A 23450-nucleotide genomic window follows, 5' to 3' on the forward strand; every position below is an offset into this window, starting at 1 on the left:
GACTGCAGCAGCTGCAGGGCTCCCACAGTGCCGTGCAACAGGGATGATACAGGAGCACGGCAAAGCCTTTCAGCTGCACACCGACAGATGCTCGCTTCATCGGCCGCGGAGGCAGAGCTAAAGCTCCCTGGCACGGCCTGGTGCCTGACAGAAAGATCTGATCCCTAACCCCCCAGAAACCTGATGACAGCATGCACGGCCCTGCGTATACATAGGAAGGGATGTATGACCAGAAGCCCTATCACGATCTCTGCTGCAGCCTCTGTATCATGTTCGCTCTCAGCATCATGGCACACAGGACAAAAGGAGCTCAGTGCTCTGATGGGCACCTGTATCCTCGATGACAGGCCGCTGAGGTAAAACCTGCTCAGGGGCGCCACGGATGCTAGCTTGATGTTACTCAGTTACACCCTTGCCGGCCGTAGGCTGAGGAACCTTTATGAATCATTAAGACAGTGTAATTAAGACACTCTTATGTGAACATATGCCCGTTTCATATGATGTTTGAATTTCATAAAGGCATTTTAAAAATGACTTCAAGGGAACGCAAATCCACAACTGGATAGACTGTTCTGTAGGGCTGGGATAAACAATTATTTTTTAAACGATTAATCTAGCGATATTTTTTCGATGCATCGATTAATCGAACGATTCATTTTTCCAGTCCGATTCGATTTCGATTCGATTACCGATTATCTCCCCAATCCCCATTAATTGACTAATAGCAATTTATACATGTTAATTTACATATCTGAATGAAAAAAAAACATGAATTCCTTAACATTGCAATATATGTTTATTGCTCTTAAAATTCCTAAATAAAAGACTATACAAGTGCATAGTAATGCATTCTTAGTCAGAGATAGCATTCAATAAAACCTTAAAGCCTTGAAAACACATCGCTTACCGAAACAAGCTTACTGAACACATAGGGCCTAGCTTACTGAAAAAAAGTTATTCTTTCAGATGAAAATAACAACAACTTGATGTCTAGCATTCAATAAAAAAAATAAAAAGGTCACCCAAAATACTTGTTTAGAGCAATTGAAAGAATACAGTAACCAATGTAAACTTGGGGGCTTTAAGCTACAGAGAGTGCTTTTCCAACAAAAAATAAATAGAAATTAACAGTGGGAGCCAGCAGCCTGTCATGGCGTCCTTCCTGAACCAACAGAATTGAACATTTATGTTGAAAACACATAGTCCTAGCTTACTGAAAAAAGTGTATCTTTTAATTCTTCATTCACATAAAAATAACAACAACGTATAGCAATACACTCAATACACACAATACACAATTTAAAAAAAAAAAAAAAAAAAAAACGAATAAAAAAAAGTACTTAATAATAATAATTCAACAAATGATAATAATAATTAGAATTTAATAAATGGAACATTATTGTAAAGTGTTACCGATTTGTTATACACAGATTCAGACTTCTCGTGAGTTCAGTGTTGGGACAGATCAGTTGTTTTAACCATTCATTAAAGTGAATCGGTTCAAATGAGTCATTAGTTCGCGAATCGGACGTGTCATTAGTGCAGTGGTTCCCAACCTTTTTTTTGTCTGAGACCCCCCTTTTTCCCAAGAAAATATTTTAGGGCCCCCCTTCACATTTAATGATATTTTCGCTCTTGTAAGCTTGCAGCAAGGATTACAAAATATGTTGTTTTCAAATAAACGGTATGTTTACTATAATCAGATATGTTTATGCACAAATAATAGCCTATAATATTGAAAATACAATAACAAAAACATTAGTAGGCCCTTTGTAATTTAAAAATGTAAGCCTAGGAGTAGCCTATAAATTTGCCCTATTTTAAATGCAATAAAAATATCAGTATTCACACTTGTGTGTAGGTAAAAAAAGAATGAATATAGGCTATTACTAAATGACTTCTGTCTGGGACCTCAATACTTGTATGTTATTTGTGAGGCTTTATCAATGTGAGGCTTTACTTTTGAGGATTTTGGCGCTATAGCGAGCGATAACAAACATGCGTTTATCGTTGTTGCCGGAACTACTTTTCTCTCTGTGTGCGTCTATGACGAGTCACGCAGGTACTAGGCTACTCCGCAGCTGCAGCGATCCGAACCAGGGTAAAATAGTCCCAATGTAATCACTTATTATAGGTGTACCATAGTGATTCAGGAGAAGACAAAAACACGGTTTGGAAAATGGATTCATGATGAACTCGCTCATTATATAAATTTTGAACAGAAAAAAGTTAAGGACTTTTATTTAATGCAAATTGCTCAAAGCTTTTCAAAATGTGACGCGACCCCCCACAGAGCTCGCTGAGGCCCCCTTGTGGGCCGCGACCCCCCTGTTGACAATTCACACTCCGCGGTAATTCAAGAGAAAAAAAATCTCCGCATGCTCCACGTGAAACTTTGGTCTTCCGCCCTTTTTTTATCGTGTCTAATGATTTTGATGAATATGCACGAGGGAGAGAGAGAGAGCAAGACAGCGCTTGTGTTGTTTGAAGACGGTGAGTGCGCGCGCGCTGATACTGATATATGTGCCCTGTCAAGCGCAGTCAGTCATTCTATTCTACATCACTCACCGATCAAATAAGGCTTTGGCAGCCACCAAAAAAAAAATCAATGCAGGAAAACCCCTGGATTGGTTATTATATAACGTTGGATAGAATGATGGCCCGGCCATCGCGTATCAGCGCACATAAGGTACACACTGTGAAGTAATTTGCAAACGTTTTTTAGAGAAATGAAAACAGGTCGACGAATCGACGCACATATTTTGCGTCGACGTATTTTTTTTGCGTCGACGTCATCGATGACCTCGACGCGTTGTCCCAGCCCTACTGTTCTGAACCTTACAGGGTTCTGTCAGAACCTTCCCATCATGGGATCATCTTATGGATTTAGTTATAACGAATTATTTTTGTTTTAATTTATTTTTAATCTTATAACATTTATATATTTTTAATTAAACAGCTCATAAACATACTTTATCAGTAGAAAAAAATTATAATATAATGTAGTATGCGTAATTTAAGAGATTTCTCCTTTAAATTAAGTCAAGAACCCTAAGGTTTTACATTGAACCCCATTGAAGATCTCACATTGTTTATGCTTAAAGTGGTGATTGTGATGAGATTGCATGCTAACCTGATCTAGAGTAGGATTGAAGGATCAAAAGATCGTTAAGTGGTTGTTTCGGAATGTTAGAGACCTGAATGTGGCAGATTTTTTTATTGATGCTCGATCAGACTTTAGGACAAGGACTGAGGTTTAACACGATTTAGTCACTGTTTCAGCAGGAGCTGCTACAGTCCCATTTATTATTTTTGGGGATGTTCTCGCTGCATTAGTTGCTTGTGTGCAGTTTTTCTTTTCCTACAAAGTGATTGGAGTGTCTGTATACTGATAACAGTTTTAAAGCCCATTGGGATCAAGTGGAAAGTATTCTTTTTGCATTCCTCACATGCCTTGCTCTTTTCGAGATGCTGTTTGGTTAGTGTAAATTGACACCACATGTCGAAGTAGCTACACTGAGGCATGATAATGGTTAATATTTGTTTTTCTATGGGTAAATAAAAAATATTATTTACTGTCTTTTAATATTGTGACAGCATCAACAAATGTTTGCTTAGGGAAAACTCAATTCCATTGGGTTTTTGGCATATAAAAACATTCCATGTTTTATGTGAGCAAAAACAGCCCTTGCAATACGGTATATAGCAGTAATAAAATATATATTTTTTCTTGTAAATCATAACAATTAGAAATACATTGTAAAATCGAACTGTCAAATTTAGGTTAAAGTTGTAACTGCACTTACTAATAGACACAGTGATAGTCTCTTGTCGTATTAGCACATCTCTTGTCATACTAGCTGGCTAACTAGCAGTAATCTAGGTATCAATAAGAGAGTTAATGTTTTTAAATGTTGCAGACATACAGTCAACTTGCTCTTTTCTCGAGTGTTCACAGATCGGTGCTTTGACCAATCCAATATTGCGGACTGCTTCTGTATAGCGACCCATAGAAACAGCCACTAATGAGGGAACTTGCACTGACATATCCTAAAATATGTCAGTGCCATTGTTTTGTCTCAAGATGCACACCAGTAATGTTTTTTTTTAATAAGGCATGTTTATAAAAGCTACGTAAATGTCCTAATTGAACTAAGGCCTAATCCTGGCTTAAACTAAGCCCAGTTTAGCCTCTTTCACACAGCGCTTTGAACCCGGGAAATTGCCGGCAAATTGCCAGAGCGCCTTCTGTGTGAACGCAAACTCGACCCGGGATTTATGCCGGGATCGATGCCGGGTCGGGACCTAGTAACATTGCCGTGTTCAGTCCCGGAACGTAGTGATGACGCTGAAGCCGGGATCGTTCGCCAGCTGTGAAACGGTACGTAATGCGCAAGTTTATGATCGAATCAGAGAAAAAATGCACAAGCGTGGTTTCTCGAGAGAGAGATCGCAGCTCATAAGCAAACTTAAGACACTGCTGAGATTACAAGTCACATCGATGTCACGTGTCTTTACGGCATTTTTACGGGTTGTGTGTGAACGCACTCTCTGATTCCGGAAAATCACTGGCAGTGTGAATGAACCAAAATCAAACGAACCCGGGTCAAATCCCGGGTCACTATATCCGTGTATTTTCCGGAATCTCTGTGTGAAAGGGGCTTTTGTGAAACCAGGCCTATGAGTGCTATAGCCCGTTAAGAAGCTAGCTAACTATCTATATGAGCAGGTATCTATATGAGAGTAGAGTTAATGATTTTAAATTAAATGGTTTTAATCAATACAGTTAAGTTTCAGCAACATAAAATAATTGAGTGGAGTTTTATTGACCCTTCGCTAAGCCACGCCCAAAAACCGCCACAGGCCAATCGTGGCTTCGCAACCGTAACTAGGCGCGGGAGGTCTGGCAAGCTTTCGAACGAGGGAAACATGCCGAAGCGTTGTGTGCGTATGGATTGTGCAAATGAAATCTGATACCCGGTATCCTAAAAGTTTGGATGGGGGGTGGGATTTTTTCCCTTCCCGAAACCTAAAACCTAAGGGGAGAAATGCCAGGCGTGGATCAAGCAGTGTGGGAGGCCCCATTCACAACTAAATGTCGATAGGATTGACAAAACCACCCACGTTTGCTCCACGACGTGTGAGCATAGCCTGGCGTGCTTAAAAATATAAGTGGGAGAATGTTATCATTTGCAAAGTGGTCATGTCTTGTGTTTATTCCACAAGATTTATGGATAAGCTGTTTGATTTATAATTATTAGATTATTTTCAAATTTCACTTACCCTGCTGTGCATGAACATAGCTGTTCCTCAATTTGCGTGTTTCCCATATGAATGTTCAGCGTATGAGGCGGCTGCTTGCGCTGGGACCTATAGGCTTTAGCTTCAATTTTGATAAAATTATTCTCTAATCGGTTATATATTATGTCGTGGATATATCCCTCGAATGCATACTGCAGTCCCTTTTGTCTTGCTCTCTCAGATATTTCACCTGTTCGCCCAAAAATTACTAATTATCTCCTTGGGAATGTCTGACACCGGTGCATACATACTGTAATAGATGTGCCAGGCGCGAAAGCTTGTCAGGCGTAGCAACAGTAACTAAGGAGGGCGGGGCTTAGCGAAGGGTCAGTTGTATTTTAGGAAATATTCTTTTAGTGAACTCCATTGAAATAAGTTTACAGTACTCTTAAACATTGGTTTCACAACTTAAATGAATTAAGGCAATCGGTTTCCTCAATTGAAATGAGTTATTATACCTTGATAGGTTTTACAGTGTAGTTATAACAGTTAATAGGTCAAATGTATAAAATTGTATCTTGATTTTTTTTCCAAGTATCACTAATTACTTTCAATCAGAATCCATGTTTTTTTTTTCTCTGTCAAATATTTGCTTTTGATTAGTTTCTGGAAACATTTAGAAGCTGAAACGCTGCTATTCTTGCCTGGAGAGTCAACCTAGTCAATTAGTAATCCTGAGGAGATTTCTCTTAAGAAATGTCCTCTGGCAACCATATTCCAAAGATGTGACTGGCCAACCAAAGTATTTTTCCCTTCATCAACTCATTCAGCTTGTTTAACGGCCATTACAGCTTTGGGAAACTAATTCATGAAGATACTTGATGCAATTGTTTCCCTCAAATTTTTTTTGTTGTTGCATTTTTATTTTAAAACATTTAACATTTTTAAGGTTTTCTCCCTTTTGTTGTTCCTCCTTTAATTGTTTCATTGCTTTTTTTTAAAATCCTTTTTTAAATAACTGAACAAACTAGCGTCAGGCCTTTAGGCTTTGTGATTTCTCTGAAGAGACACTGTGTTCTACCAAGCTCTGATGATGGTGGTTTGCACGTGACGTGAGAGTGCTCTCGTTTGGGTTCATGGGGTTTATATCTGATATTTGAACACTGAGTCACCACAGTGACATGAAAAATAATGCTCACACTAGATGACATGAGACACACATCTCTAGATTTTGGAGTGTTTGGGATTTTGTCTACTACTTTCTTAAGAATTTGGGATCTTTAAGTTAGCTTTGCTGTTTGGTAATCATAACTGCTAAAAACGTGCATAAATAGAAATGTATTGATATTTATTATATAATTGTATGTTGTTGTTTTTTCTATACATGAGCCAATTAAGATCCAGGAGGAACCTGGCAGTGTTTTTTTAAAGTAATTGTTAAATTGTTTGAGGTTCTTCTGAATCATTGAGGAGTGAGAGAGCAACCCAAGCTGAAGGCAGTAGAGCTGCAAGATTAATCGTTAAAAGATCACAATCTCGATTCAAACACCCACATGATCTTATTCCTAAATGACAGCGGATTTCTATTAAACCTTTGAGAAGTGCGATCACAGTGAACATTCAAATCTGTGTTGACGCTGCCGCTGACCCAGAGAGATCAATTTTCATGTAGGTATGAAACCGCTTCACAAACAGTCATTTCAACCACAGTATCACTTTCTGTGTTACAATAATTCAGAAGTACTGGAATAAAAGTTTTTAAAGTACTGGTATAAACATTAATATAAACACTAATATATGGTAGCAATCAAAATAGAGTAAATCACCATTTGAAATAACTTCAAAACACTAGTCTTTTTAAATGAGTCATTGAATCATTCATTCAAAAGATTTGTTCAAAACACTAGTCTTTTTGAGTGAGTCATTGAATCATTCATTCAAAAGATTTGTTCAAAACACTATTCTTTTTGAGTGAGTCATTGAATCATTCATTCAAAAGATTTGTTCAAAACACTAGTCTTTTTGAGTGAGTCATTGAATCATTCATTCAAAAGATTTGTTCAAAACACTAGTCTTTTTGAGTGAGTCATTGAATCATTCATTCAAAAGATTTGTTCAAAACACTAGTCTTTTTGAGTGAGTCATTGAATCATTCATTCAAAAGATTTGTTCAAAACACTAGTTTTTTGAGGGAGTCATTGAATCATTCATTCAAACAGATTTCTAAAAACTAAATAGACTGCAGCAATTAACATTTTACTCAGAACCTAGTTGTTTGTTCAGATTTGTGGGAGAATCGTGATATCTATAATGTGATTTCTAAATTTATACAGAATCGTGCAGCTCTAGAAGGCGGGGAAATAACACTAGTCTGTATTTGTATTTTGTAAAATTGTTTCTGGTGACAACATTGTGGCGTTAAAACTGTGATGATCAGGCTGTGCATTGTGGGTCAATGACAAATAAGAATGTCTGAGATAATGATAGGAAAAATCAAGTTAGTAATCCGATAGTTATCTTTATATTTTATACTATTTTACAGTTTTTAATAATAAGTGGTGAAAATATTCAAATATATTGTCTAATATACACTACTGTTTATTTATTTTAATGATTTGAAAAGTGTCTTATGCTCACAAAGGCTGTATTTGTTTGATCAAAAAATATAGTAAAAACAGTGTATATCATATAATAGTAAAAACAGTATATCATATAATAATATATAATAATATAAAGATAATTTATTCCTGTGATGGCAAGGCTGAATTTTCAGCATCAGTACTCCAGTCTTTAGTGTCACATGATCCTTCAGAAATCATGCTAATATTTTGATTCGGTGCTCAAGATACATTTCTTCTTCTTCTTCTTCTTCTTATTATTAGTCTTGAAAACAGTTTTCAAAACAGTGCTCAGTCTTTTTTTGTTGTTGTTGTGGAAACCATGATAATAGAACAGCATTTATTTAAAATATCTTTATCTGTGGTCATTTGTGATACATTTTATTACACCCTAGCTGACTAAATGTATTCATTTCTGAGGCCAAACTTTTGTGAAATTTTGTCATGATAACAGAAATGGCTTTTGCATGTTGGTTATACCATTCTGACTTTGATTTACCTTTTTATTACTTAGCAAACAATACCATTATAAGACAAACCTTTTGACATCTTTCAAAGAGCTCTGTGTCTTTTGGCCTTTGAGTAAAGCTGATCAACTGATGTTGGACATCAAAGGGTGGAAGAGGTCTTCCTTAGATGGCAGTAATTCAGATTTTTCCAGGCCTTGTTTCTCACATACTTGCACAGTGTTCTTACACATACGTAGTTACGTACACTCTCCTGTCGTGATTTGGACTCTTGATCCAGAATACACTCCTATCACAAAGGACCATTTTATGTTTCTCATAAAACAAATCATTACACTCACATTGGCGACAAGAAGGCATTTTTCAGGCATTTCGCAAAGCATGCCCTGAAAAAAAACCCAGTGTCTGATATTTTATTATCCTAAAGTGTTTTGGCCAGAATACTCGGGTTTGTGTCGATTGACAGCAGACAGAGTAAACAGCTTGTCAGGTGTGAGCTCATAACACTGCTGTGCCAGTGAGTTTGAGGAAGGGTAGCATGTTAATTTGGCTTATATACTTGTCTCGTTGTACTTTCTTGGTCAGATTGTGTGTAAGACAGAGAACATGTGAGCGTGAAGTCCTGTATGCACATGTGAGATCCCACAGTGAAACAACGGCAGGCATCACATACTACGGCGGCACACTAGATGGCTGACCTTTCCTGCCCCTGATCCCCTCTCCACTCTCAGAGCTTTTTTCCTTGCTGCCCGCTGCTTTTTTTTTATAACAAGCCCCCGTGTGTTCAATGCTTAACACCACCTGTCTTGCCTGTGTGCCTCGCTGCTGTGTGGCTTGCGTTTTTTGATCTGTAGCTTTTTTTCCAATCTCTATTTACTATCATTTCTTGTTGTTTATATTGCTAAATATAACTTAATCATCACCATATATCTGATATGATCTAATATTGCCTATCACATTAATCTGACATCGCTAGCTTTATTCCTTAAATATGCACTCATTTGCATACATTTGCAGAACAGACATCTGAACATTTGGATGAAGCCTGGTTCATATTGTTTTATTTTTCAGAGGGGATTTTGGGTATCTCTTTATCATTAAATAAGAAAATACTGTCAATAGCCAGAAACATTTAAAAAAAAAATGTTTTTAAGAATAAAATGATACCTAACTGTAAAGTTTCGTTTATGTAGGCTAAGTGCTACTGAAGTTTTCTGGCTCAGTGCATGAGAACAATACTTATTCTGAAAAAATGGCCATTATTGAAATATATTGTAATTTAAATCTACAGACACAAATTGAATAAATGCAATAAAATGAACACTTTTGAACTATTTACCTGCCAGCGTTAAAAAAAAAAACCCACCAACAGCATTTTTTATCATTTTCACAAAATTTTCATGGCCCCCAAAATATTTAGTTGTATGAATATTTGAACATGCAATATATCAATAGAAAGAACAGAGCCTCTGCTTTTAAACAAAACCCGTTTTATTCTAGCTTAATGCATTATTATTTTTTATCAAAATTTGAATGTTGGTAAGTTATATATAAAAAAATTTAAACAAAAAGCTGAGAAGTCTTGTTTTTGTCAAAGAATACATCCAGATGAGATTCCAGATGGGAAAAAAACTAGATGGAGTAGATCGAGTCCATCAACAGCCCTAATGCTTGCACAGTCCTGTAGCTCATCCTGGGTCGACATTTCATCCAGTTGCATTTTTATTATTATTTTATATGGTGTTTAATATTGATGATTGCGTTATTTTACATATGCATCTGCTTATATGCTATTGCTTGTTTCTGCTGCTTCTTCTTGATCTGGAGATTCAGTTCTCTTTCAGAAGATGTGTCATAGCGCCACCTATAACAGTGAAAACACAGAAAGCTGAAAATTTCCTTCAATGGTAGGGGATGCATTGTCTCATAAATGACTGAAATTTCCTTCTGGCCTGGAAAGAGTTAAAAGTGTATTGTAGATGTTTCCTTTCCACTAGTCTGAAACAACATGTTATGAAAAGCCAAATAGTTCAAAATCTCAAAGTTAACCAGTGGTGGAAAAAGCAATGTTTTTGCCTGTAGTATCTTGCCTTTACATAGCTGTGTGTTTAATGGTGAACAGTGACTTGGGTTTAGTATCTTAAAGTAATTTTTATGGATGCTGTTGTTTCCTATAGAAAATCATTTCAATTTATATGTTGGTAAAAAATTATATTAATTCACAAATGCAAGTCTAACTGGGATACATGCTGTTTTCAAAGAAACCTCAGATTACCTCAGTTCTCCTAAAGGTTGGTTAAACAGTAGCCTGAACTACAGTAGGCTATATATTTCTACATGGCTTAGTACATGCCTTAAACACAAATATAAACTGTACCCTAGGACAACAAACTTACCTGCTTGCTCCCATACATCAAAAAAGTTTGACGACGCCCATCTGTCATGACATGACAACCAGATCTCTCCCAACATAATCAACAGTGCCGTCTACACTGGAAGGCCTGTTTCTATATTTGATACACTGCACAGCTCGTCCAACTACTTTATTTTGCTTCCCAAATGAAAAAATACTTGTACTTGTCAGGTATTAATTGATTGCCATGCATTTTTATATATTTGTTCTCACATTTACATCAAAACCAGATCAATGTTTCTGATCTCCTAATTGAACTGCTAGTTTGATCTAGAAAGTAAAAACTTATTTAAAAAATATTTTTTTAATTATTTGATATTTATTTATTTAATATGCCTAATGTAATATACTTTATGTATTTATCAAATATATTTATAATTTGTTAATTCCAATTTTTACAACAATTATTGTATTTTCACATACAACCCCCCCCCAACATAGTTGTCATTTTGTTTACACTGAATTTGTTGTAACTTTTCAACTTGCTGTTAGTGATCCACCAGGTCATGAGTTTGAGATCCCTGATTTCCAGTTCATTCGTTAGATATGATGATATGTAAGAAAGAGTTCAGCAGGAAGAACTCGTGTTATACGATCGCTTTGATAAGCAGTTAAGAAGCCTGTGGCCCTGAGCGTCCACTTTTTTGTAAATGATTCACTTGTCAACAGGTGATTTCTCTGGGTTCTCTAATAGATGGCAGCTCGGCGCCGTTCACAGGCTTGTTAGTGACTAGAGATCTGCAGCGCTCCAGAGCGCCTGTGTTTATGTGAGAGGTCTGTCCGCACTGATTCCAAGATAAAGCCAGATGTTCCCTTACAAGGCCTCCAGCCTGGGCCTATCTGGCAGCCATGGCCATATCAGGTAGAGTCTTCCTGTTGTGCTCCGACTCTCTTTCCCCTCCGCATGAGAGGACGCCTCTCTGCCAGCGTTGTTTGTGTGTTTGGCCTTACTTGACACAAATCAGTCTGGCATGAGCCGTGCTCCACGTAGCGCAAAATTCCTGGGCCTGACGTGTTGTATCCAGTATGTTGATGTTTTGGAGACGTTATGGGGTGTAATGTTAACACTGGAGTTCTGGAGAAACTCTGAGGGATCAATTCTGCGCGAGGCTGTCGTAGACACACCGTTGTGTGTGTGTCTTCTGTTCCATCAAGCTATAAGGAACAGTGGCCTGTGTTCGTTCAGCCTTCATTTACAAGGCAATTGCTGCATAAACGTCTGTCTGTCAGGAAACACTATTTATTGCCCTCTCCTTTCAAAGTCACTTGCATAAAATATATGACTAGCTCTTGTTGGTGACAACAGGGAAGTCAAAGGCTACTTTAGAGTCAATCTTAGATTATGCTTTGTAATATTTCTGTACACCGTTTTATTGTTCCCAGTATTGCACATTGGCTTCACGTGAAAATACGCTGAAACCTTTCAACAACTAGGTGACATCAGACTAATAAAGTTTATTCAAGATGGCAGAAAAAAAGTGCTAAAGAATATTTTCAGTTTTTTGCATATCATCATATTTACGTACGTACTTATTTTTTTATTGATTGCTGTCTGTCAAATAAATAATAGCTAATAATAGCTTTCATCATAGTATTGAAGTCGAGACAATTCAGCTGTAGTATAGCAGATCAACATCCAGGCAAAAACAAGAAAGTTTTGTTGAACAATGTTTCAAAACTTGGTGCATTACCACAAAACAATTTGTTTTTTGATACCATTTTTAATCCTTATTGTTTGGCCTATTATTAAAAAATTGTATGTATCCATTCATTTGTTTATTTTGCCCATTAGTTAGTTATTTACTTACTTATTTGTTTGATTCTTTTTTATTTTTTTATTTTTTTATTTCAGGTTCACATGAAAATTTGCTGAAGCTTTCATTGACATCTAGGTGACATCAGAATAACAAAGTTTAGTCAAGACCCCATAAACATTTCAATACTTTGTGTATCTTTATTCATTGATTTATTTAAGTCCAAAATACAGAGATAATTCAGCAGTAGTGTCAATTAACATCCAGACAACATCAGACTAGCAAAGTTTAGTCAAAAATGCCAGAAATAATTTGTGAAAGAATATTTGGTTACACTTTTATTTTAATGTGACCTTTTTTAGTGTAATTATATATTTTAGTACTGAGTTATATTAATAAACAACATGCACTTTCTAGGATTAGGGTTTGGTTTAGGGTTAGTTAGTTGCATTTAAATGATTCATAATTTACTGTTATTACAATAGTAAGTAGTAAGTACATGTAACAAGGGCACTGAACATGTAATTGTTACCGAATATTTCAAAACTTTGTGCATCACCACATAGCAGTTTATTTTTTGATACCGTCTGCTAGAAGTAGATAAACGGTAAACTGGTTGACTGACAAATGAAGGCTGAGCTCAAGAGGCTTATCATTGAGAGGGAGTGTTGAGGGTGTTAGTGATGCGGAGGGCACATAGCCAGTGTTTTCCACAGTCATTTAGACCTATTTGTGCTGGGTTGAACAGCTGAGGTCCAGGGCATTCGAGGATGCTGGACACAGATGAAGCTGAACCCACATGAAATGCCACCTGCCTGAAACTATTAATGGGTGTGTGATTTATTGAGTGCTGCGCTTTAACGTTGGATCAAACTACCCTCTCAGAATCTAATCTCAAAAGTACACTGATGGCTTGCATTAATGTTGCCATACGGACGCAATATGCTAGCCCTAAGCTGCTAAATATATTGGGTGCAATAAACTGAAATTAAGAGATTTTATGATAAACCCCAAAATGCTTTGGCTTGGAAATATTGTATAGCCTACCTCTTGATCCTGGCAGCTTGTATTTTAACCTCTGTTTTGAAATGAAAGGCTTCAGAAGACAATAATAAATAGAAATCCAGGGGAGGAGTTTGAATTGGTCGAAAGAGCCTGCGATCACCTTTCATGCTTTTGAGTTTTCACACTGTCCTATTAGCTGGAGTTTGAGAGAGTCAGTCAATATGTCACACACTCCTGCTAGAACTCTATGTGCTCGCTCTGGAACAAGACTAGATTGGATAAGCTTTCAAAATTGCTTCAACTTTTTGTGATGGTTATTTGTTTATTCAGGGATCAATAAGGATGGCCTGATGGCCCAGTGACTTATTGACCAGTTGATGGAATTGGGTTGTCATGTAGGCCTACTTTTTTTTTTTTTTTTTTTTTAAACATTTTTGTGGTTTTGAATATGGTTGTTGAATCCTGCTGATTTAAATATCACCAATCTAATGTTTTCACTTGTGATTGTGTTTGAGCCTGTTATAACTGGCTGAAAATTATAAACAAATCAGTATTTCTAGTCAAAGTGTGCTTTATATGGATTCTGAATGCATTTGTATCCTTTATTTATGTATCTTTCAATACATTTTAAGCACAAACTGTGTACACTACCCTTCAAAAGTTTGGGGTCAGTAAGTTCTCTCTTTTTTTCAATAAAGAAATTAATACTTCAGCAAGGATGCATTAATTTGATCAAAGTGACAGTAAAGTAACTATTCGTTTGTGTTAGCTAATCAATGCTGTTATTTTGAATTTTCTTTTCATCAAATAATCCTGAAAAAAAAATATATCACAGTTTCCACAGAAATGTTTAGGAGTGTAAAGAAATGTTTCTTGAGCACCAAATCAGCATTTTAGAATGATTTCTGAAGGATCAAGTGACACTGAAGACTGGAGTAACGATGCTGAAAATTCAGCTTTGCCATCTCAGGAATAAATTACATTTGACATTACTACTGGTTTACTGTGTTTTTGATCAAATAAATGCAGCCTTAGTGAGCTTAGTGAAAGAGACTTCTTTCAAAAACATTAAAATGTATAACCGACCCCAAACATTTGAACTAAACAGTGTACATATCATGGTAATGATGTCAAACATACTGAGATAATTCTGCATTTGTGTCAGTTTCTTCAGCTAATTATAAACATAGATCATAACTTGTCTGTGCGGTTTGTTTTGAGCTCATGTCCTCATTCTTTCTAAACACGTCAATATGTGGTTCTTTGTTTCTTTTTGACTTGTATAATGTCTACTTCTTTTTTTAAACTTTTTTCTTTTTATGAGTATAAAGTTGAACAAAGCCAAATAGCAATGGGCCATTAAGTCCTGAAGCATACCATTGTGGGAAAAAGTTCATAATTGACGTAACATTGTTGACCTTCTTCAGCTTGTGGCATTTTTGTTGTTCCTGCAAAAACGTGTTTGTTATTATGCAAGCTCCTCTCGGTCTGGCATGCGGCCAAGAGCCAAAACCTGAAGAATGAGTGAAGAGACAGAGACATTAGCAGAGATTAATCTCACGTGTGTTCGTAGTTTTTCAGCTCTTTAGATTTTAACTGCCATATTTTACTTTTTTTCTTTGTTTTAGTCTTCATGGTGCAATTGAAGTTAGAAACACTGCTTTCACTCTTTTAAATGTAATAATGTTCATTAATACACTTCTGACAGTCTTTCAGAAAGGATTTTTGCTTTGGTGTAAACTTAATTTCACAATTTAATTTAATTTGTCAGTTTTCTTCAGGCTAATTATTAAAATTTGATCAGTTTAGTCAGTTATTTGCTGCAACATGTCTTATTAGAAGCACAGGTCAAATTGAAAACAAGAAGTCACAATATTGATGAGCTCTGAAATATCCAATCTAGGAGCCAGATTTGATGGAGGGAGTGTGACTTGAAAGAGAGGAAAATGCAAGATCACACCATCAGCAGGTTCAGAGCCCGGTCTTCCCAATGACATGCAACTTTCGGCACAGATTTTCTGGCCAACCAGCTTGGGTTTCATTGTCCTGGTGCCACACTTACATGAGCTTGATTACACAAGTCAAGGCCAACCTTTGGGAAACACTTGTTCCCTCCTCCAGGGTTCAGCCCTGGAGTCCCCTCCTTTGTTTTTATGGTAGTTTTCTTGGGATGGAGTTGCTGTGACACCGAAGAGCGCGGTGAACCAAACCGGCTGGGGTTCAGCAGACTTGCGTCATCAGCATCTGTTTGTGTTGGAGGCAGGTGACACCAGAGAGATGAGCTGTAATTCAGAGAAGCACAGCAGCCAGGACGGCCCGTTTGCATGGCCCTGCATGCTTCATTTGTTTGAATATTTGATCAGATCGACACATAAACAGTCATGAATTATTGCTTTCTTTCCCTCGTGTGCCTTCACTCGAGTGCCAGAGATCCTTCGCACACCCAGATACTGTATTCGCTGCTTTTTGAATCAAGCTTCAGACAGCAGGATTTTCATTTCAGCCCTGACAAAAAGAGCAGTCACTCTGGAGCTCTTTGCTCTTCGCTGTGCCAGCCAGCTGTGTGCTGAGGCAGGGCGAAAGAGGGGGCAGCCAAGCCCTAGGGCTGCCCTGATGACCCCGCAAAGCAACCCCACCTGTTCACAGCACCTGCTCTGGTGTGACTAGAATCTGGTTGGTTGGCTAGGGGGGAATGACAGCAACTTCTGTGGCTGCTGGCCTGCGATTAGCATTTGGCTGTTATGTAGGAGCTTTGCTTGTATGATCTCGCCCCAACTCTGCTGATATCATACAAAAATGCATATGTGTGTATGTATTTAATACTCAGCAAGGACACATTAATTTGATCAAAAGTGACAGTAAAGACTTTTACATTGTTGCAAGACTTTTACATTGTTGCTGTTATTTTAAACTTTTCTATTAAACTGTCACAGAGGGTCGTGGTGTCATCAGTATTGGGACTCCTAGCAAACTTGACCTATGCTTCTAATTAGACATGTTACAGCAAATAAAAGTAAGTGATGCATAATATTAAGCAGCACAACTGTTTTCAACATTGATAATAATAAGAAATGTTTCTTGAACACCAAATCAGCATATTAGAATGATTTCTGAAGGATCATGTGACACTGAAGACTGGAGTAATGATGCTGAAAATTCAGCTTTACCATCACAGGAATAAATTACATTTTAAAATATATTTGAAAACAGATATTTTAAATTGTAGTATTACTGTTTTATACTGTTATTTTGATCAAATACATTCAGCTTTGGTAAGCATAAGAGGCTTTCAAATACAAAAAAATTATAATTCAACAATTCTATTTTAAAATTTTCTGGGAATATTTTGTGCTTCTCACCTTTTAGTATTGTGTTTTTAAGATGCTATGTCAAAATGGCAAGATATTCCTTTTTGAAAAACAGTCCTTTCCTTTCAAACTTAGCTTTACTGATTTTGAAAATATGTAGTTTTGCACATCCCTAGACAGGACAGGATTCCCTTCCTCCTAGTCTAGCGAATGAGATACCCTGGCTGACCACCGAATAACCCCACCTCCAAGGCCCCCCCTACGGTAATTCCAAAACAAATGGTGATGGCTAAACCAGATGCTAGCGAGCTTAGACTGAGACTAAGACAACACACACAATGAACTGGAACTTGTCTTAGAGCTTAACTGCGTTCCAGACCTTAATCAGATTAGTTCTTGTGAGGTTTAGATTTTTGCAAAATATGACAATGAACCGAGTGAAGACCATTGTCTTTACTGTGGAGAGAAAAGCCATCAAAATAATCATCCCATGACGACATTGTTGGGAAATGCTTTCAACCCTCCATTTGGAACGACACTCCATTATCACACCATAACCACTTTTAATAATTTATAAAACTGCAACTGATGCATCAACCCATTTACAGCATCTTTGTATTAGAGCGTCTTATAATGACTTGCATCATTTCCTGGAAGACTGTAATCAAGCATGTAACCGGTTTGGTCTGTATCTGTAACTACTCTCAGTAGTTTGGAGAGAAGTGATGCTCCTATGTGAAAAGCACAGGACGGCGGGTATCTCTTCATTCCCCTCCGCAAAGGGAATGTTCCACAGGCCTGCCAGCTCCTCCTGACAACATAACCCTCTTCCCCAGTCTCTCTCCTGTCCGTCAGAGTCCTGACACCAGCGACTGAGAGCCAGACATAATCACTGCTCAGCATGAAGTCACTGACTGCTTTCCAGAAGACGCATAACTCTGTAATGACCAGGACTGTGAGCCATTAAGGATGGGTTGTACCCAAGTTCAAGGACCAAAGCATTGATTTGGGAGATACTGGGATAAATATCTGTCAGATAATTGTTTGGCACAAATTTTTTCTCAGGTTGCCATATATTTCATTGATTAACATAGTTTGAAATACTTTTTTACTACTACATTTTTTTTTTTTTTTTATGGAGAAGTGCTCTTGCTTTTGTGGTGTTTCCTAAATAAAAAAATGATTAAAATCGATTCTGCAATATGTGATTTCATGTAGAAAAATTGCACCGTTTTCCCAGAGAACATGAATGTGCAATTCAGATCAATGCAGCCGAAAAGTCGTAATGTTCAGTGTGAAATGTGATCGTCTCTAGGGGTCAGATGAGACTTGAGAAAGGGCCATTGACCTTGTCTTTGTGAGACTGGCTGGAGTTGACTGCAGAGTAGCCAAGACTTTCCCACACTCACAGCTGCTGCTGATGAGCTGAGCCGTGAGGGGCGTTAGCCTGCACTGACGTCAGCTCCCTGACACCCACTGGGACACATTCATCTCTGCTACACACACACTCTTGCTACCATCCATGATTGGGCTCTCCTAAAGCACCACATTTATCTCATCATTGTATACATAAGGATCTCATCATTGTGTACATGGTGTTTTTGCTGGCATAAGTTTTAAATATTAGTCTTGGTATTTTTATTGCTCCTTGTCGAAGGGTTTTGCGAACCCTTAATTGTTTACTTAGTACCCCCTGGGATTTTAAGATCAAGATCATGTATTTTTTATAGGCTGTATTTAATTAATAAAACAAATACACAGTAAATTCAGTTATATTGCGAAATATTATTACATTTAATTTCTATTTGAATATATTTCAAATGGAATTTATTCCTGTGGTGGCAAAGCTGAATTTTCAGCATCATTGCTCCAGTCTCCAGTGTCACATGATCCTTAATGCTTAATGGTTTTGTGAAAATGACGCTACATTTATTTTTAGTTTTTTTTTATTAATAGAATGTTCAAAAGAACAACATTTATTTGAAATGTGTACTGTCTTTCCTGACTTTACTGTCACTTTTGATCAATTTAATGCATCCTTGCTGAATCTAAGTATAAACACTATTATTATTATTATTATTATTATTATTATAATATGCTATTGTTTCTTGTTAATTCATGTTTGGTCATAATACATCAACTACACCTCGATACAACTTAATTTATTATCAGTGTATTTGTGTGTAAACATTACCTTTAAGATGAATAAATACTGTAGAAATATAGTCTATAACTGCTCTATTGCATTACATATTATTAACGTATAGAAGCTTATTGTAATGTGTTACCGAAAAGAGCTTTCTAAACCAGCTTACAGTAACTTGTCATTTCTTGTGTTGTATATCAGGCCATTGCTTCATTGTCCTTGATCGCAGATCATACAGTATTTGCCTATGAAAAAACTTCAGTTTGCTGCATTTTAATAAATTAAAACGGGTTTCTCATTTTCATAAAATCATGACGTACTGACTGGTGTTTTCCCGCTCTGTCTCTCTATACCCGTGTCTCTGCATGTAAGGTGATACATGTTCATCAGTGGTTGGTTTGTTGTTCTGCTTCACTGGCTGGTCTGTTGTGTGTTGACAAAGCTCTTGACTGGCTCTGTTGCTTTTATGATGCTGTTTGTGTTTGGCCAGCCCTGGTTGGCCTCTTGCTTTCAGATGGTGTGTGCAGTTATTTAGCCACTCAACTGAGATTCTCTCAATCACAAACATACAATGCTCTTATACTCTCTGTCTCACACCTCACCACTTTGATGCTCTCATAATGACAGTGTAATGTAGTAGTGCAAATCCTTTTTCTTTTTTCTTCATTTTTGTTGACGGCTCTTTTTTTATTGATTCTCGTTGTCAGCACAGATCCCACATCATTTGTGTTAGCTTTGGGTTTACGTAAAAAGTATGATCACTTTGACCTTATGTAGGTGAATGTCTGCAGACTAGAGTCTATTTCGAGTGAACTACTTCAGTGTTGTAATGCAAATACTATATGACACATATTTCCCACAATGCACCTGCGGGTTATCTGTTAAAAAAAATACAGCAGTCTCTCTTTTTGCCTGCAGGGTCTGATTAATCGAGTGTATTTGTACACGTACATGCTGTCAGTGATGTGGTGATGATTTTTTTGTGTGTCTAAATCAGTTCAGTTATAAATGTGTTAAATGCAATTCATGCTGACAGTGACTTAAATAGACCTTTGATATGATAAACATGTTTTCATTAAATTCAATTTTGCTTGTTAAACTATATTGGGTGTAACCATCGTAAGATTCTAAAGAAGAACAAAAGTTTCATTAAAAGAAAAAAATGTACACTACCGTTCAAAAGTTGGGGGGCAGTAAGATTTAATTTTTTTTAAAGAAATGAATTAGTTTTATTCTGCAATGCTGCATTAAATTGATCAAACGTGACAGCAAAGACTATTTAATTTTTTTACTATTTAATTTAATTTATCACGGGTTGCTCAAAAACAACAGTGTCGTTTTCAACAGTGGTAATTATTATAAATGTTTCTTGAGCACCAAATCAGCATACAGTATTAGAATGATTTCTAAAGGATCATGTGACACTGAAGACTGGTGTAATAATGTTGAAAATTCAATTTTGGCATCACAGGAATAAACTGCCTTGTAAAATATATTAAAATAAAATGTTAATTTATATAGTAATAATATTTCACAATATTACTAGTTTTACTGTATTTTATCTAATAAATGAAAACTTTGTGAGCATAAGAGACTTCTTTGAAAAACATTGAATATAAATTTTACTTTAGATCTTTATTAAGGCTATAGGTCAAGTTGTCAAATGGTGTAACCCTCAACAATATTCATAAATTATATTTGTAAAACAAAAAAACATACTTTTTACCTTTCAAAATATTTTGGAAAACTTTTTTTTTCTTTTAAATGGTGGTTGAGATTGTACACTAACATGTAGTGAAGGTAAGACAGTATTCTTTTACTTTTTACAGGTGTTTACACCAGTTGCATTTCAAGTGTGCCTCATGTAACCACTTGTGATCAGATTTCAAGGGGATTTCATGACTACATACATCACTGACTACGTCAGTGTAGAAGGAAAATCTGCATGGTGTTCGTCTCAAATGTACATGTATTTTAATAAAAAAAAAAAGTTTTAAGTGGAATACAGGAGTATCTGTATTAACTGAACCTTAGCTGTGCTTCATTTGATGTCACGTCAACAACCGTCTTTAGTCTCGTGAAGTTGTGTGTGTGTGCGTGTGTGTGTGCGTGTGTGTGTGCGTGTGTGTGTGTGTGTGTGTGTGTGTGTGTGTGTGTGTGTGTGTGTGTGCGTGCGTGTGTGTGCCCGTGTGTGTGTGTGTGTGTGTGTGTGTGTGTGTGTGTCTGCGTGTGTGTGTGTGTGCGTGTCTGCGTGTGTGTGTGTGTGTCTGCGTGTGTGTGTGTGTGTCTGCGTGCGTGTGTGTGTGTGTGTGTGTGTGTGCACTTTTCAAAATGTTCTTTTCTTTTAAAGCTGCATGCACCTGGTAAAAAAAAACCTTGTTTTGCTGTCTTTGATTGACAGGTATGTAGGCAGTCCCATAACACTATTCAAAGGTTTGGGTTCTGTAAGATTTTGGAATGTTTTTGAAGAAGTCTCTTATGTTCACCACGGCTGCATTTATTTGATCACAAATACCGTTGAAAGAAAACTGTGAAATATTATTACAATTTAAAGCAACTGTTTTCTTTTTTAATTTGAATATATTTTATGTAATTTATTCCTGTGATTGCAAAGCTGAATTTTAGCATCATTACTCCAGTCTTCAGTGTCACATGATCCTTCAGAAATCATTCTGATATGCTGATTTGGTGCTCAAGAAACATTTATTATTATTATTATTTATCATGAATATTGAAAATGGTTATGCTGCTTAATATTTTTGTGGAAAACATAATACTGATGTCTTTAAAAAGAAAGTAGAAAAGTAGGTTATAAAAATAATTTATTAGATTTTTTTTTTTTGTAACAATGTAAAAGTCTTTACTATCACTTTTGATCAATTTAATGCATCCTTGCAGAATAAAAGTAATGAATTCCTTTTTCAAGATATCTTAATGACCTCAAACTTTTGAATAGCATTTTCATCTGAGTTTAGTGCTGTTCACTTCACGAAAACAGATCTTAATAGTTAATACCAGGCGCACCGGGATCCAAATTTTGTAACAAATTCAAGGAAACAGGGTTATGAAACCAACCCCACCTTTATTGTTCTGGTAATCTCTGTTACGTCTGTGAAGTTTACTAGCTCAACAGACCGTAAAGAACAAAAGTAGAGAGATTTGATAAGTAACTCTGTGACATTGTGGGGCGCTCAGAGGATTTGAGCCTATGTTTGTGTAGATAACAAGCTCTGTGCCACATGGTTGATTTGATGGAAACGTATCTGACCAGTGGCCATTTTTGACCCTCAAAACTCTATGTGAGAGAGTGTTGACTCCTTAGCTTTTTCTGACACATCTCTCCTCCATCTATCTCCCGCCATCATGGTTGCCATGACGTTTGTGCTATTGTTTGCTGGCCTCTGTCAGGTTGCCATGGCAGTGCTTATTTGCCATACTAAATATCTGATGGTGTTAAGCCGATGCTGACAGCTAACAGTGATCATCTCTGCATGATCAGTGAAACATCTGAGTTGAGAGCAAAAGGCCATGCACTGTGTTGACATCATAAGCAAATCCAGATCCAGGGATGGATTGAGTAATTTAAACTCAAATGAGTCTTCATCTGTGTCTTGATGTGTATTCATATGTTGTGTTTTTATTTTTGAATGTATTGATTCCGTTTGCAGTCTCACAGGTGAGGGTTTCCATCAGTTCCATCTGTTGCTCTCTGAGCCTCGTGCGTGTCGGATAAGTAAGAGTCTGTGGTCATGTCTTTTGGGCAGCTTTGAGTGCTGGTTTTAAAGATCAGAGCTGCTGGTAGTGACACATGACACGGCCAGCGCAGGTGCAGGCACTTCTGCTTCTCTGAGCCTCTTCTCTCACATGTCACCAGTACTCCCCCATGTGGTCAAACGCTGCTTTGCCATTCAGTTACAGTGACTTTCCGAGTTTTACATGGCGACCGCTCACACATAAGCCGTTGTTGGCCGAGAACTCTCTCGAACTCTGCTTGACTGATTATTTTAAGACTGTTTTGATAATGAGGCTGAACTCTTGTTCATTTGTGCTTGCTTGGTTGTTAAAATATTTTTTTGCCAACATACCCTGAAAAGTTTTCCATATCCCCGAAAGAAAGGACTTTATCTCTCTTTATTGTTGTAAACGGAAGTAAACCAGACTCCTTGGTGCAGAAAATGTAAAAATAAATGGGTTATAAATCCCTTAATCTTAAACAACATTTTTCTAATTCTTGTAAAAGTATTATACATGAAGTCTTTCAATTAAAATGAGGCCATACAACTGCATGGAATATGTCCTTTTGAAAATTAATTTGTCACTCTGCAGCACTGCAAAAAAAAAGCTATACGGTGATTTTCAAAAACGTATTTAAAACATGTTAGTGATAGTACCTAAAATATAGGCTACATTCTCTTATACATTCATAGAATGTACATTTTAACCAAAATATTGATATTGGAAAAATAAATTAACTCTTTATTTTTTGTAACCTAGCCTA

General features: G+C 36.8%; 1 protein-coding gene across 1 annotated transcript in view; it reads left to right on the forward strand.

The window, feature by feature from the left end:
• pde3b (phosphodiesterase 3B) overlaps positions 1–23450 on the forward strand; it is a 60220-nt gene that overhangs the window by 19398 nt on the left and 17372 nt on the right. The window lies entirely within an intron of this gene.

Source organism: Leuciscus leuciscus, assembly GCF_965113295.1.
Source record: "Leuciscus leuciscus genome assembly, chromosome: 2".
NCBI lineage: Eukaryota > Metazoa > Chordata > Actinopteri > Cypriniformes > Leuciscidae > Leuciscus > Leuciscus leuciscus.